This window comes from Manis javanica, chromosome 1 (genome assembly GCF_040802235.1).
Source record: "Manis javanica isolate MJ-LG chromosome 1, MJ_LKY, whole genome shotgun sequence".
NCBI lineage: Eukaryota > Metazoa > Chordata > Mammalia > Pholidota > Manidae > Manis > Manis javanica.
Genome location: NC_133156.1, coordinates 61,745,671 through 61,760,553, shown reverse-complemented (window position 1 = coordinate 61,760,553; position 14,883 = coordinate 61,745,671).

Genomic DNA, 14,883 nt, shown 5'->3' with positions numbered 1-14,883 from the left:
TTTAGGACTCGGTTCTGATGTGAGCTACACAGCATGATTGAATGACAGTGTTACAGTGACACCAGGGTGACGTCGATGTTCATGGTAGGAGCCTTTACCGAGATTCAGTGCGAGGGTTATTGTTCGGTGTTTGGAAAGTTGTACGTGGGTGAAAGGATTTGATTCGTGTTAGCGTCCGGCTGTGATGTGAGGGTGACGGCGAGATTGCGCGCACGTTTTCGGTGATGTGTGCGTTATGTCGATTTTGACCGTGAGGTTCTGACCCAGCAGCCATGGCAAGGTTCACGGCTAGGGTTTCAGTAAGGTGTCCGGATAGGATAGGTTTATGAGCACACTTCGGTGTCAGCTGTGATGTGAGGGCGACAGTGAGATTGAATGACAGTGCTCCCTTGAGACACAGGTGACTTTGATATTCATGTTAGGGTCAGGTACATCATTCGGGGCTAGGGTTAGGATTCAATATGTGGGAATGTGCTCATGGGAGATACGGTTCTGCTTAGAGTCAGGAGAGGTCCCTGATGTGAGGGTGAATACAAAATTGGATCTCAGGTTTCTGCTTTGGTGGGGCTTACCTTAAAGGAATTCTGAGGAAAACGGAGCCGAGTCCTGGGCTAGAATGAGGTGTAAGTGCTTTGCAATGCTTATGTTCAGGATACCGCTACAATTACAATCTGAATCTGCCTCCAATGTGAGGGATAAGTCGACATTGAGTGCCACGTACATTGTGAACTCGGGGTGATGTCGGTGTTCACCGTGACGGTCAAGTTCAGGTGCCAGGGCTACGCTCACGTTTCTGTGTGTGTAAACAGGTAACGTCAGGATTGTGCTTCGACTACAGTGAGGTTCTGACAGTGATGTGAGATCGAGGGCGAGAGTCGGTCTCTCATTCACTATTTTGTGGGGCCTACAAGAAAGGTATTCTGATGGGTGAGGAACAGAATACAGGGCTAGGGTTAGAGTTAAGTGTTTGTTAATGCATATGGGCAGGAGAGCAGTATGATTACAGTGAGAATCTGGCTCTGATGTGAGGGTGAGGGCGACATTGAGTGACAGGTGTAGGGTGAGCTGTGGGTGTTGTCGATGTTGACTGTGAGGTATCAGTCCCAGGGGCAAGGGTACGTACGGTTAGGGTTATGGGTTCAGTAAGGTGTATGGGCTGGATAAGGTTATGTTTACATTTAGGACTCCGCTCTGATGTGAGGGAGACAGTGTGATTGAATGACAGTGTTACAGTGAGATATGTGCGACGACGATATTCATGGAAGGGGTCCGGTCCCATAGTCAGGGCTAGGGTTAGGGTTCGGTGTTTGAGAAGGTGTACCTTGGTGATAGGGTTTCGTTTCGAGTTAGGGTCCGTCTGTAATGTTAGGGTGAATGCGATATTGGGTCTCGGGTGTAAGATTTTTGTGGAGCTGACGATTAAAGCATTCTGATGGGTCCCGTGCACAGTCCAAGACTAGGGTTAGGGTTACATGTTCTGTAAAGGGTATGGGCAGGATAGTGTTATTTCTGCAGTGAGGTGCTTTTTCTGATATGAGGGGGAGGGAGAGATTGAGTGACAGCATCGCGGTGACGTGTCGGTTGTGTCGATGCTGACCGTGAGGTTCCGATCCTGGCAACCGTGCAAGGGTTAGGGTTCAGGGTTCAGCAATGTGTACTGACAGGATGGGTTTATCAGTACATTTAGGGGTCGGCTGAGATATGAGGGCAACAGTGAGATTGAATGACAGTATTACGTTGAGACACGGGTGACGTTGATATTCATGGTAGGCGTCTGTTCCAAGAGTCAGGGCTAGGGTTAGTGTTCGGTGTTTGGGATGGTGTACGTTGGTGATAGTGTTTCAGTTCGAGTTACGTTTCGACTGTAATGGGAGGGTGAGTGTGAGATTGGGTCTTAGGTTTATGATTTTGTGGGGCTGACCCTTAAAGCATTCTGATGGTTCCCATGCACACTCCAAGTCTACGGTTAGGGTTAGATGTTCGGTAATCGGTAGGGGTAGGAGAGTGCTACTTTTACAGTGAGGTTCTGTCTCTGGTCTGAGGGTGAGGGCGATATTGAGTGTCAGGTATATGTGGAGCGGTGGGGTTTGTCAATGTTGTCCCTGACGTGTCAGGTCCCGGGGCCAGAGCTAGGGGTAGGGTTAAGTGTTCAGTGAGATGTGTAGGCATGATACGATTCTGTTTCCATTTAGGACTCGGTTCTGATGTGAGCTACACAGCATGTTTGAATGACAGTGTTACAGTGACACCAGGGTGACGTAGATGTTCATGGTAGGAGCATTTACCGAGATTCAGTGCGAGGGTTATTGTTCGGTGTTTGGAAAGTTGTACGTGGGTGAAAGGATTTGATTCGTGTTAGCGTCCGGCTGTGATGTGAGGGTGACGGCGAGATTGCGCGCACTTTTTCGGTGATGTGTGCGTTATGTCGATTTTGACCGTGAGGTTCTGACCCAGCAGCCATGGCAAGGTTTACGGCTAGGGTTTCAGTAAGGTGTCCGGATAGGATAGGTTTATGAGCACACTTCGGTGTCAGCTGTGATGTGAGGGCGACAGTTAGATGCAATGACAGTGCTACCTTGAGACACAGGTGACTTTGATATTCATGTTAGAGTCAGGTACATCATTCGGGGCTAGGGTTAGGATTCAATATGTGGGAATGTGCTCATGGGAGATACGGTTCCGCTTAGAGTCAGGAGAGGTCCCTGATGTGAGGGTGAATACAAAATTGGATCTCAGGTTTCTGCTTTGGTGGGGCTTACCTTAAAGGAATTCTGAGGAAAACGGAGCTGAGTCCTGGGATAGAATGAGGTGTAAGTGCTTTGCAATGCTTCCGTTCAGGATACCGCTACAATTACAATCTGAATCTGCCTCCAATGTGAGGGATAAGTCGACATTGAGTGCCACGTACATTGTGAACTCGGGGTGATGTCGGTGTTCACCGTGACGGTCAAGTTTATGTGCCAGGGCTACGCTCACGTTTCTGTGTGTGTAAACAGGTAACGTCAGGATTGTGCTTCGGCTACAGTGAGGTTCTGACAGTGATGTGAGATCGAGGGCGAGAGTCGGTCTCTCATTCACTATTTTGTGGGGCCTACAAGAAAGGTATTCTGATGGGTGAGGAACAGAATACAGGGCTAGGGTTAGAGTTAAGTGTTTGTTAATGCATATGGGCAGGAGAGCAGTATGATTACAGTGAGAATCTGGCTCTGATGTGAGGGTGAGTGCGACATTGAGTGACAGGTGTAGGGTGAGCTGTGGGTGTTGTCGATGTTGACTGTGAGGTATCAGTCCCAGGGGCAAGGGTACGTACGGTTAGGGTTATGGGTTCAGTAAGGTGTATGGGCTGGATAAGGTTATGTTTACATTTAGGACTCCGCTCTGATGTGAGGGAGACAGAGTGAGTGAATGACAGTGTTACAGTGAGATATGTGCGACGACGATATTCATGGAAGGGGTCCGGTCCCATAGTCAGGGCTAGGGTTAGGGTTCGGTGTTTGAGAAGGTGTACCTTGGTGATAGGGTTTCCTTTCGAGTTAGGGTCCGTCTGTAATGTTAGGGTGAGTGCGATATTGGGTCTCGGGTGTACGATTTTTGTGGAGCTGATGATTAAAGCATTCTGATGGGTCCCGTGCACAGTCCAAGCCTAAGGTGAGGGTTACATGTTCTGTAAAGGGTATGGGCAGGATAGTGTTATTTCTGCAGTGAAGTGCTTTTTCTGATATGAGGGGGAGGGAGAGATTGAGTGACAGCATCGCGGTGACGTGTCGGTTGTGTCGATGCTGACTGTGAGGTTCCGATCCTGGCAACCGTGCAAGGGTTAGGGTTCAGGGTTCAGCAATGTGTACTGACAGGATGGGTTTATCAGTACATTTAGGGGTCGGCTGAGATATGAGGGCAACAGTGAGATTGAATGACAGTATTACGTTGAGACACGGGTGACGTTGATATTCATGGTAGGCGTCTGTTCCAAGAGTCAGGGCTAGGGTTAGTGTTCGGTGTTTGGGATGGTGTACGTTGGTGATAGTGTTTCAGTTCGAGTTACGTTTCGACTGTAATGGGAGGGTGAGTGGGAGATTGGGTCTTAGGTTTATGATTTTGTGGGGCTGACCCTTAAAGCATTCTGATGGTTCCCATGCACACTCCAAGTCTACAGTTAGGGTTAGATGTTCGGTAATCGGTAGGGGTAGGAGAGTGCTACTTTTACAGTGAGGTTCTGTCTCTGGTCTGAGGGTGAGGGCGAGATTGAGTGTCAGGTATATGTGGAGCGGTGGGATTTGTCAATGTTGTCCCTGACGTGTCAGGTCGAGGGGCCAGAGCTAGGGGTAGGGTTAAGTGTTCAGTGAGATGTGTAGGCGTGACTCGGTTCTGTTTCCATTTAGGACTCGGTTCTGATGTGAGCTACACAGCATGATTGAATGACAGTGTTACAGTGACACCAGGGTGACGTCGATGTTCATGGTAGGAGCCTTTACCGAGATTCAGTGCGAGGGTTATTGTTCGGTGTTTGGAAAGTTGTACGGTGGTGAAAGGATTTGATTCGTGTTAGCGTCCGGCTGTGATGTCAGGGTGACGGCGAGATTGCGCGCACTTTTTCGGTGATGTGTGCGTTATGTCGATTTTGACCGTGAGGTTCTGACCCAGCAGCCATGGCAAGGTTTACGGCTAGGGTTTCAGTAAGGTGTCCGGATAGGATAGGTTTATGAGCACACTTCGGTGTCAGCTGTGATGTGAGGGCGACAGAGAGATTGAATGACAGTGCTCTCTTGAGACACAGATGACTTTGATATTCATGTTAGGGTCAGGTACATCATTCGGGGCTAGGGTTAGGATTCAATATGTGGGAATGTGTTCATGGGAGATACGGTTCCGCTTAGAGTCAGGAGAGGTACCTGATGTGAGGGTGAATACAAAATTGGATCTCAGGTTTCTGCTTTGGTGGGGCTTACCTTAAAGGAATTCTGAGGAAAACGGCGCCGAGTCCTGGGCTAGAATTAGGTGTAAGTGTTTTGCAATGCTTACGTTCAGGATACCGCTACAATTACAATCTGAATCTGCCTCCAATGTGAGGGGTAAGGCGACATTGAGTGCCACGTACATTGTGAACTCGGGGTGATGTCGGCGTTCACCGTGACGGTCAAGTTCATGTGCCAGGGCTACGCTTACGTTTCTGTGTTTTTAAACAGGTAACGTCAGGATTGTGCTTCGGCTACAGTGAGGTTCTGACTGTGATGTGAGATCGAGGGCGAGAGTCGGTCTCTCATTCACTATATTGTGGGGCCTACAAGAAAGGTATTCTGATGGGTGAGGAACAGAATACAGGGCTAGGGTTAGAGTTAAGTGTTTGTTAATGCATATGGGCAGAGAGCAGTATGATTACAGTGAGAATCTGGCTCTGATGTGAGGGTGAGGGCGACATTGAGTGACAGGTGTAGGGTGAGCTGTGGGTGTTGTCGATGTAGACTGTGAGGTATCAGTCCCAGGGGCAGGGGAACGTACGGTTAGGGTTAAGGGTTCAGTAAGGTGTATGGGCTGGATAAGGTTATGTTTACATTTAGGAATCCGCTCTCATGTGAGGGAGACAGTGTGATTGAATGACAGTGTTCCAGTGAGAAATGTGCGACGACGATATTCATGGAAGGGTTCCGGTCCCATAGTCAGGGCTAGGGTTAGGGTTCGGTGTTTGAGAAGGTGTACCTTGGTGATAGGGTTTCGTTTCGAGTTAGGGTCCGTCTGTAATGTTAGGGTGAGTGCGATATTGGGTCTCGGGTGTACGATTTTTGTGGAGCTGACGATTAAAGCATTCTGATGGGTCCCGTGCACAGTCCACGCGTAGGGTTAGGGTTACATGTTCTGTAAAGGGTATGGGCAGGATAGTGTTATTTCTGCAGTGAGTTGCTTTTTCTGATATGAGGGGGAGGGAGAGATTGAGTGACAGCATCGCGGTGACGTGTCGGTTGTGTCGATGCTGACCGTGAGGTTCCGATCCTGGCAACCGTGCAAGGGTTAGGGTTCAGGGTTCAGCAATGTGTACTGACAGGATGGGGTTATCAGTACATTTAGGGGTCAGCTGAGATATGAGGGCAACAGTGAGATTGAATGACACTATTTCGTTGAGACACGGGTGTCGTTGATATTCATGGTAGGTGTCTGTTCCAAGAGTCAGGGCTAGGGTTAGTGTTCGGTGCTTGGGATGGTTTTCGTTGGTGATAGTGTTTCAGTTCGAGTTACGTTTCGACTGTAATGGGAGGGTGAGTGGGAGATTGGGTCTTAGGTTTATGATTTTGCGGGGCTGACCCTTAAAGCATTCTGATGGTTCCCATGCACACTCCAAGTCTACGGTTAGGGTTAGATGTTCGGTAATCGGTAGGGGTAGGAGAGTGCTACTTTTACAGTGAGGTTCTGTCTCTGGTCTGAGGGTGAGGGCGAGATTGAGTGTCAGGTATATGTGGAGCGGTGGGGTCTGTCAATGTTGTCCCTGACGTGTCAGGTCCCGGGGCCAGAGCTAGGGGTAGGGTTAAGTGTTCAGTGAGATGTGTAGGCATGATACGGTTCTGTTTCCATTTAGGACTCGGTTCTGATGTGAGCTACACAGCATGATTGAATGACAGTGTTACAGTGACACCAGGGTGACGTCGATGTTCATGGTAGGAGCCTTTACCGAGATTCAGTGCGAGCGCTATTGTTCGGTGTTTGGAAAGTTGTACGTGGGTGAAAGGATTTGATTCGTGTTAGCGTCCGGCTGTGATGTGAGGGTGATGGCGAGATTGCGCGCACTTTTTCGGTGATGTGTGCGTTATGTCGATTTTGACCGTGAGGTTCTGACCCAGCAGCCATGGCAAGGTTTACGGCTAGGGTTTCAGTAAGGTGTCCGGATAGGATAGGTTTATGAGCACACTTGGGTGTCAGCTGTGATGTGAGGGCGACAGTGAGATTGAATGACAGTGCTACCTTGAGACACAGGTGACTTTGATATTCATGTTAGGGTCAGGTACATCATTCGGGGCTAGGGTTAGGATTCAATATGTGGGAATGTGTTCATGGGAGATGCGGTACCTCTTAGAGTCAGGAGAGGTCCCTGATGTGAGGGTGAATACAAAATTGGATCTCAGGTTTCTGCTTTGGTGGGGCTTACCTTAAAGGAATTCTGAGGAAAACGGCGCCGAGTCCTGGGCTAGAATTAGGTGTAAGTGTTTTGCAATGCTTACGTTCAGGATACCGCTACAATTACAATCTGAATCTGCCTCCATTGTGAGGGGTAAGTCGACATTGAGTGCCACGTACATTGTGAACTCGGGGTGATGTCGGTGTTCACCGTGACGGTCAAGTTCATGTTCCAGGGCTACGCTTACGTTTCTGTGTTTGTAAACAGGTAACGTCAGGATTGTGCTTCGGCTACAGTGAGGTTCTGACTGTGATGTGAGATCGAGGGCGAGAGTCGGTCTCTCATTCACTATTTTGTGGGGCCTACAAGAAAGGTATTCGGATGGGTGAGGAACAGAATACAGGGCTAGGGTTAGAGTTAAGTGTTTGTTAATGCATATGGGCAGGAGAGCAGTATGATTACAGTGAGAATCTGGCTCTGATGTGAGGGTGAGGGCGACATTGAGTGACAGGTGTAGGGTGAGCTGTGGGTGTTGTCGATGTTGACTGTGAGGTATCAGTCCCAGGGGCAGGGAACGTACGGTTAGGGTTATGGGTTCAGTAAGGTGTATGGGCTGGATAAGGTTATGTTTACATTTAGGACTCCGCTCTGATGTGAAGGAGACAGTGTGATTGAATGACAGTGTTCCAGTGAGAAATGTGCGACGACGATATTCATGGAAGAGTTCCGGTCCCATAGTCAGGTCTAGGGTTAGGGTTCGGTGTTTGAGAAGGTGTACCTTGGTGATAGGGTTTCGTTTCGAGTTAGGGTCCGTCTGTAATGTTAGGGTGAGTGCGATATTGGGTCTCGGGTGTACGATTTTTGTGGAGGTGACGATTAATGCATTCTGATGGGTCCCGTGCACAGTCCAATCCTAGGGATAGTGTTACATGTTCTGTAAAGGGTATGGGCAGGATAGTGTTATTTCTGCAGTGAGGTGGTTTTTCTGATATGAGGGTGAGGGAGAGATTGAGTGACAGCATCGCGGTGACGTGTCGGTTGTGTCGATGCTGACCGTGAGGTTCTGATCCTGGCAACCGTGCAAGGGTTAGGGTTCAGGGTTCAGCAATGTGTACTGACAGGATGGGGTTATCAGTACATTTAGGGGTCGGCTGAGATATGAGGGCAACAGTGAGATTGAATGACAGTATTACGTTGAGACACGGGTGACGTTGATATTCATGGTAGGCGTCTGTTCCAAGAGTCAGGTCTAGGATTAGTGTTCGGTGTTTGGGATGGTGTACGTTGGTGATAGTGTTTCAGTTCGAGTTACATTTCGACTGTAATGGGAGGGTGAGTGTGAGATTGGGTCTTAGGTTTATGATTTTGTGGGGTTGACCCTTAAAACATTCTGATGGTTCCCATGCACACTCCAAGTCTACGGTTAGGGTTAGATGTTCGGTAATCGGTAGGGGTAGGAGAGTGCTACTTTTACAGTGAGGTTCTGTCTCTGGTCTGAGGGTGAGGGCGAGATTGAGTGTCAGGTATATGTGGAGCGGTGGGGTTTGTCAATGTTGTCCCTGACGTGTCAGGTCCAGCGGCCAGAGCTAGGGGTAGGGTTAAGTGTTCAGTGAGATGTGTAGGCATGATACGGTTCTGTTTCCATTTAGGACTCGGTTCTGATGTGAGCTACACAGCATGATTGAATGACAGTGTTACAGTGACACCAGGGTGACGTCGATGTTCATGGTAGGAGCCTTTACCGAGATTCAGTGCGAGGGTTATTGTTCGGTGTTTGGAAAGTTGTACGCGGGTGAAAGGATTTGATTCGTGTTAGCGTCCAGCTGTGATGTGAGGGTGACGGCTAGATTGTGCGCACTTTTTCGGTGATGTGTGCGTTATGTCGATTTTGACCGTGAGGTTCTGACCCAGCAGCCATGGCAAGGTTTACGGCTAGGGTTTCAGTAAGGTGTCCGGATAGGATAGGTTTATGAGAACACTTAGGTGTCAGCTGTGATGTGAGGGTGACAGTGAGATTGAATGACAGTGCTACCTTGAGACACAGGTGACTTTGATATTCATGTTAGGGTCAGGTACATCATTCGGGGCTAGGGCTAGGATTCAACATGTGGGAATGTGTTCATGGGAGATACGGTTCCGCTTAGAGTCAGGAGAGGTCCCTGATGTGAGGGTGAATACAAAATTGGATCTCAGGTTTCTGCTTTGGTGGGGCTTACCTTAAAGGAATTCTGAGGAAAACGGCGCCGAGTCCTGGGCTAGAATTAGGTGTAAGTGTTTTGCAATGCTTACGTTCAGGATACCGCTACAATTACAATCTGAATCTGCCTCCATTGTGAGGGGTAAGTCGACATTGAGTGCCACGTACATTGTGAACTCATGGTGATGTCGGTGTTCACCGTGACGGTCAAGTTCATGTGCCAGGGCTACGCTTACGTTTCTGTGTTTGTAAACAGGTAACGTCAGGATTGTGCTTCGGCTACAGTGAGGTTCTGACTGTGATGTGAGATCGAGGGCGAGAGTCGGTCTCTCATTCACTATTTTGTGGGGCCTACAAGAAAGGTATTCTGATGGGTGAGGAACAGAATACAGGGCTAGGGTTATAGTTAAGTGTTTGTTAATGCATATGGGCATGAGAGCAGTATGATTACAGTGAGAATCTGGCTCTGATGTGAGGGTGAGGGCGACATTGAGTGACAGGTGTAGGGTGAGCTGTGGGTGTTGTCGATGTTGACTGTGAGGTATCAGTCCCAGGGGAAAGGGTACGTACGGTTATTGTTATGGGTTCAGTAAGGTGTATGGGCTGGATAAGGTTATGTTTACATTTAGGACTCCGCTCTGATGTGAGGGAGACAGTGTGATTGAATGACAGTGTTACAGTGAGATATGTGCGACGACGATATTCATGGAAGGGGTCCGGTCCCATAGTCAGGGCTAGGGTTAGGGTTCGGTGTTTGAGAAGGTGTACCTTGGTGATAGGGTTTCGTTTCGAGTTAGGGTCCGTCTGTAATGTTAGGGTGAGTGCGATATTGAGTCTCGGGTGTACGATTTTTGTGGCGCTGACGATTAAAGCATTCTGATGGGTCCAGTGCCCAGTCCAAGCCTAGGGTAAGGGTTACATGTTCTGTAAAGGGTATGGGCAGGATAGTGTTATTTCTGCAGTGAGGTGCTTTTTCTGATATGAGGGTGAGGGAAAGATTGAGTGACAGCATCGCGGTGACGTGTCGGTTGTGTCGATGCTGACCGTGAGGTTCCGATCCTGGCAACCGTGCAAGGGTTAGGTTTCAGGGTTCAGCAATGTGTACTGACAGGATGGGTTTATCAGTACATTTAAGGGTCGGCTGAGATATGAGGGCAACAGTGAGATTGAATGACAGTATTACGTTGAGACACGGGTGACATTGATATTCATGGTAGGCGTCTTTTCCTAGAGTCAGGGCTAGGGTTAGTGTTCGGTGTTTGGGATGGTGTACGTTGGTGATAGTGTTTCAGTTCGAGTTACGTTTCGACTGTAATGGGAGGGTGAGTGGGAGATTGGGTCTTAGGTTTATGATTTTGTGGGGCTGACCCTTAAAGCATTCTGATGGTTCCCATGCACACTCCAAGTCTACGGTTAGGGTTAGATGTTCGGTAATCGGTAGGGGTAGGAGAGTGCTACTTTTACAGTGAGGTTCTGTCTCTGGTCTGAGGGTGGGGGCGAGATTGAGTGTCAGGTATATGTGGAGCGGTGGGGTTTGTCAATGTTGTCCCTGACGTGTCAGGTCCAGGGGCCAGAGCTAGGGGTAGGGTTAAGTGTTCAGTGAGATGTGTAGGCATGATACGGTTCTGTTTCTATTTAGGACTCGGTTCTGATGTGAGCTACACAGCATGTTTTAATGACAGTGTTACAGTGACACCAGGGTGACGTCGATGTTCATGGTAGGAGCCTTTACCGAGATTCAGTGCGAGGGTTATTGTTCGGTGTTTGGAAAGCTGTACGTGGGTGAAAGGATTTGATTCGTGTTAGCGTCCGGCTGTGATGTGAGGGTGACGGCGAGATTGCGCGCACTTTTTCGGTGATGTGTGCGTTATGTCGATTTTGACCGTGAGGTTCTGACCCAGCAGCCATGGCAAGGTTTACGGCTAGGGTTTCAGTAAGGTGTCCGGATAGGATAGGTTTATGAGCACACTTCGGTGTCAGCTGTGATGTGAGGGCGACAGTGAGATTGAATGACAGTGCTACCTTGAGACACAGGTGACTTTGATATTCATGTTAGGGTCAGGTACATCATTCGGGGCTAGGGTTAGGATTCAATATGTGGGAATGTGTTCATGGGAGATACGGTTCCGCTTAGAGTCAGGAGAGGTCCCTGATGTGAGGGTGAATACAAAATTGGATCTCAGGTTTCTGCTTTGGTGGGGCTTACCTTAAAGGAATTCTGAGGAAAACGGCGCCGAGTCCTGGGCTAGAATTAGGTGTAAGTGTTTTGCAATGCTTACGTTCAGGATACCGCTACAATTACAATCTGAATCTGCCTCCAATGTGAGGGGTAAGGCGACATTGAGTGCCACGTACATTGTGAACTCGGGGTGATGTCGGTGTTCACCGTGACGGTCAAGTTCATGTGCCAGGGCTACGCTTACGTTTCTGTGTTTGTAAACAGGTAACGTCAGGATTGTGCTTCGGCTACAGTGAGGTTCTGACTGTGATGTGAGATCGAGGGCGAGAGTCGGTCTCTCATTCACTATTTTGTGGGGCCTACAAGAAAGGTATTCTGATGGGTGAGGAACAGAATACAGGGATAGGGTTAGAGTTAAGTGTTTGTTAATGCATATGGGCAGGAGAGCAGTATGATTACAGTGAGAATCTGGCTCTGATGTGAGGGTGAGGGCGACATTGAGTGACAGGTGTAGGGTGAGCTGTGGGTGTTGTCGATGTTGACTGTGAGGTATCAGTCCCAGGGGCAGGGGTACGTACGGTTAGGTTTATGGGTTCAGTAAGGTGTATGGGCTGGATAAGGTTATGTTTACATTTAGGACTCCGCTCTGATGTGAGGGAGACAGTGTGATTGAATGACAGTGTTACAGTGAGATATGTGCGACGACGATATTCATGGAAGGGGTCCGGTCCCATAGTCAGTGCTAGGTTTAGGGTTCGGTGTTTGAGAAGGTGTACCTTGGTGATAGGGTTTCGTTTCGAGTTAGGGTCCGTCTGTAATGTTAGCGTGAGTGCGATATTGGGTCTCGGGTGTACGATTTTTGTGGAGCTGACGATTAAAGCATTCTGATGGGTCCCGTGCACAGTCCAAGCCTAGGGTTAGGGTTACATGTTCTGTAAAGGGTATGGGCAGGATAGTGTTATTTCTGCAGTGAGGTGCTTTTTCTCATATGAGGGTGAGGGAGAGATTGAGTGACAGCATCGCGGTGACGTGTCGGTTGTGTCGATGCTGACCGTGAGGTTCCGATCCTGGCAACCGTGCAAGGGTTAGGGTTCAGGGTTCAGCAATGTGTACTGACAGGATGGGTTTATCAATACATTTAGGGGTCGGCTGAGATATGAGGGCAACAGTGAGATTGAATGACAGTATTACGTTGAGACACGGGTGACGTTGATATTCATGGTAGGCGTCTGTTCCAAGAGTCAGGGCTAGGGTTAGTGTTCGGTGTTTGGAATGGTGTACGTTGGTGATAGTGTTTCAGTTCGAGTTACGTTTCGACTGTAATGGGAGGGTGAGTGGGAGATTGGGTCTTAGGTTTATGATTTTGTGGGGCTGACACTTAAAGCATTCTGATGTTTCCCATGCACACTCCAAGTCTACGGTTTGGGTTAGATGTTCGGTAATCGGTAGGGGTAGGAGAGTGCTACTTTTACAGTGAGGTTCTGTCTCTGGTCTGAGGGTGAGGGCGAGATTGTGTGTCAGGTATATGTGGAGCGGTGGGGTTTGTCAATGTTGTCCCTGACGTGTCAGGTCCAGGGGCCAGAGCTAGGGGTACGGTTAAGTGTTCAGTGAGATGTGTAGGCATGATACGGTTCTGTTTCCATTTAGGACTCGGTTCTGATGTGAGCTACACAGCATGATTGAATGACAGTGTTATAGTGACACCAGGGTGACGTCGATGTTCATGGTAGGAGCCTTTACCGAGATTCAGTGCGAGGGTTATTGTTCGGTGTTTGGAAAGTTGTACGTGGGTGAAAGGATTTGATTCGTGTTAGCGTCCGGCTGTGATGTGAGGTTGACGGCGAGATTGCGCGCACTTTTTCGGTGATGTGTGCGTTATGTCGATTTTGACCGTGAGGTTCTGACCCAGTAGCCATGGCAAGGTTTACGGCTAGGGTTTCAGTAAGGTGTCCGGATAGGATAGGTTTATGAGCACACTTCGGTGTCAGCTGTGATGTGAGGGCGACAGTGAGATTGAATGACAGTGCTACCTTGAGACACAGGTGACTTTGATATTCATGTTAGGGTCAGGTACATCATTCGGGGCTAGGGTTAGGATTCAATATGTGGGAATGTGTTCATTTGAGATACGGTTCCGCTTAGAGTCAGGAGAGGTCCCTGATGTGAGGGTGAATACAAAATTGGATCTCAGGTTTCTGCTTTGGTGGGGCTTACCTTAAAGGAATTCTGAGGAAAATGGCGCCGAGTCCTGGGCTAGAATTAGGTGTAAGTGTTTTGCAATGCTTACGTTCAGGATACCGCTACAATTACAATCTGAATCTGCCTCCATTGTGAGGGGTACGTCAACATTGAGTGCCACGTACATTGTGAACTCGGGGTGATGTCGGTGTTCACCGTGACGGTCAAGTTCATGTGCCAGGGCTACGCTTACGCTTCTGTGTTTGTAAACAGGTAACGTCAGGATTGTGCTTCGGCTACAGTGAGGTTCTGACTGTGATGTGAGATCGAGGGCGAGAGTCGGTCTCTCATTCACTATTTTGTGGGGCCTACAAGAAAGGTATTCTGATGGGTGAGGAACAGAATACAGGTCTAGGGTTAGAGTTAAGTGTTTGTTAATGCATATGGGCAGGAGAGCTGTATGATTACAGTGAGAATCTGGCTCTGATGTGAGGGTGAGGGCGACATTGAGTGACAGGTGTAGGGTGATCTGTGGGTGTTGTCGATGTTGACTGTGAGGTATCAGTCCCAGGGGCAGGGGTACGTACTGTTAGGGTTATGGGTTCAGTAAGGTGTATGGGCTGGATAAGGTTATGTTTACATTTAGGACTCCGCTCTGATGTGAGGGAGACAGTGTGATTGAATGACAGTGTTACAGTGAGATATGTGCGACGACGATATTCATGGAAGGGGTCCGGTCCCATAGTCAGGGCTAGGGTTAGGGTTCGGTGTTTGAGAAGGTGTACCTTGGTGATAGGGTTTCGTTTCGAGTTAGGGTCCGTCTGTAATGTTAGGGTGAGTGCGATATTGGGTCTCGGGTGTACGATTTTTGTGGAGCTGACGATTAAAGCATTCTGATGGGTCCCGTGCACAGTCCAAGCGTAGGGTTAGGGTTACATGTTCTGTAAAGGGTATGGGCAGGATAGTGTTATTTCTGCAGTGAGGTGCTTTTTCTGATATGAGGGTGAGGGAGAGATTGAGTGACAGCATCGCGGTGACGTGTCGGTTGTGTCGATGCTGACCGTGAGGTTCCGATCCTGGCAACCGTGCAAGGGTTAGGGTTCAGGGTTCAGCAATGTGCACTGACAGGTTGGGGTTATCAGTACATTCAGGGGTCGGCCTAGATACGAGGTAAACAGTGAGATTGAATGACAGTATTACGTTGAGACACGGGTGACGTTGATATTC